Source organism: Haliotis asinina, chromosome 4 (assembly GCF_037392515.1).
Source record: "Haliotis asinina isolate JCU_RB_2024 chromosome 4, JCU_Hal_asi_v2, whole genome shotgun sequence".
Classification (NCBI taxonomy): Eukaryota; Metazoa; Mollusca; class Gastropoda; order Lepetellida; family Haliotidae; genus Haliotis; species Haliotis asinina.
The window spans coordinates 66,674,990-66,677,877 of NC_090283.1; positions in this window are offsets into that span (position 1 = coordinate 66,674,990).

Sequence of the window (2,888 nt, forward strand, 5' to 3'; positions counted from 1 at the left end):
CACCAACCATGGCTTATAACATATCCCCCCCCCCCCCCCCCCACACACACACACACAAAAAAAAACAACAACACAAAACGTTCACTTGAAATTGATCCTGTTGATATTGATCACAAACCGTCTGATTGAGTATTTGCCACGTTTTCATGTTACTGGAACTCCAGACAAGACACCATTAAAGGTGAACAATGTCGCAGTATCTAAGGGTATTCAAGGTGTTGCCGGGGACGGACGCCTACGTTCAGGTGCGCTGCTAGTTGAATGCGGAAAAACACAACAATCAACCAGCCTGATGAACATAAAATCTTTCGTGGGCATTCAGGTCCCGTTCTCTGCCAACAAGACCACTAACACTAGTGATCATCAGAGATCGTGATCGATTGTTTGATGATATGTCCGAAATTGACCTAGCATCAAAAATGAAAGATCAAGGTGTGCTGTATGTCAAGCGCTTTTCAACCCGCTCAGGTGTTATAAATGTCAAAAATATTGACATGGTGTAAATACGTGCCCATTGGCTGTAGTGTGTGCTCACTGTGGTGAGAAAACACACACAACAGAAGATTGTGACAGTGATTTAAAAAATACACCAATTGCTCACTCGACCATTCGTCATTTTCGAAACAGTGTCCTATTTAGAAAGAGCAAATGGCTGCCAGACTACCTTGACTTGTGTAAATTGCGACTGTCCATAGGTTTTGTTCCCTGCTATGTCATGGCAGACTCAGGAATCACTTCCTGGTACATCAAAGTCTTCTTTTGATCACAAATCATCATCATCTCAGTCACACTCAAAGTCTCAATCTACATCCCACTACAAAAATGACTTGGTTTCCAGAAACCTGGAAACCATCCGTAATGTGGGTAATTGCGGAATCCAGTTAGTTTCCATTCCCTGAAACTGATTAACTGAGTTTCCAACTAGATTCCATTTTGGAAATGTGATTTTGGTATTTCTGTAAATGGAAACCAAAATGAAACTAAGTTCAGGGGTTTCTTGTTGGTTTCCATACCTGGAATTTGCAACTCTCAGATCTCACTAAATGGAAACCAACATAAAAGTAGAAAATGAAACTGAAGAAGGCAGCCAGGACCAACTCATTTTGACATACAAAAGGTATGTATAACCTGAACCGTCCAGTACATAATGTACATACACCATAACCAAATAATGTAAATCCTAGGAATCCTAGTAAAAATTCATGGCGCATGTCACTATTCTTGTAACCTCCAACTGGAAACATGTTTCACTTATAGTTATGCATCATGCACATGTCTCCTTTCAGAAGCTTTTTGATGGGTTTGGATGAACAAGATGTATCACTTAAGAAGGTGTGGGGAAAGCAGTCACGGCTTGTACGCAAAGAACGGCAAAAAGTTCAGAGTAAGTAAACGTATTCTAGTCATTTTACATCTTGCAGAGATTAAAAATTTTAAGGCACCCTTTAAAATATGAAGTTAATTTGGATTCTTTCTATGTACATTCTAGGAATTTCAAAATGAACACTGATAAAAGTGCAATTTATCCTTTGAAAAATACAGCTTAAAAAGTTTTAAATATATGCAGCACATTATGCTGCAGCGTATGCCTGTGACCCCATATTCATAGCTTGTCTGTCTGAATGACTCCACATTATTGGTTAAGTAAACATGTCTTTTCACAATAACGGATAAATCGTAGTTCTATACTCATAATGTGCATTGTAAGTAACATTCAGAAAATAAATTATGGCTTTCAAAGGCGAATTTCTTCATGTCTCTGCACTCTATCATATATCAATAAGCTGTTCTGCGATTGAAACTTTTGTCAAATGCTTTTGTCAAATGCTCAGTTTATACTTTTTGATCTCTTCGCTTATTGGACATGGGGTTCAGTGTATTTCACCTCAAGCAATGTTTGACTGTTTTCTATTTTTCTAGCCATGGATATGGTAGACGAATGCTTGTTTGTACTGATAGTTTGTTTTCTAAATTTCAGAAGCTGGAAAGCAGGAAGGCTGTGAAACGATTGACTGGCCGGAGGAGAAGAAGCACGCATTTCTTCCTCTCTTGGGGAAAGAGCTAACATTTTTCAAACCAGGAAGCCAAGTGATATGGGCTGGTCTACAGTGTGTTTAAGAAAAATATTCTGTACTCACTGCTAATTATTCCTTTGCTTTTATTTCATGTACTACCTTGAATATTCCGAATATTATTTGTTTACAAACATATTGTTGAATATAAATAAACTTTTAATGAATTTGTGTTTTATTCTGTTGTTTGTCATCCTGAAGCCTTTTACCATTATGCAATTGTATAAAATACCTGATTTGCTACATGTGAGACATGAAACAACATCTTTTCCGGAGGACCGGGTAACGGGCCGACACGAGCAAGTTTCAGTTCATGGAAACTAGGTATTAAACTAGGTTGGAAACTACAACACGGAAACCGGGTTGAAACCTACAGTAAACTCATACATGGAAACTAGGTTGAAACCTGCAATAAATTCATACATGGAAACCAGGTTGAAACCTACAAGAAACTCATACATGGAAACCAGGTTGAAACCTACAAGAAACTCATACATGGAAACCAGGTTGAAACCTGCAATAAACTCATACATGGAAACCAGGTTGAAACCTACAAAAAACGCATACATGGAAACCAGGTTGAAACCTGCAATAAACTCGTACATGGAAACCAACTGGATCCCGCTTGGAGGAGTGGGTAATGAAACGAACTGGAAACCATCCTGAAATGGTGCAGTTTCAGTTGCATGGAAACCACAATGAAACTATAGGAAACTCCCTGGAAACCAACTGGAAATGTTGGTTTCCATGACGTTTCTTCTCGGTTTCAGTGTTCCGGAAACCAGCTTATTTTTGCTGTGTCCGATAGTCAACAAA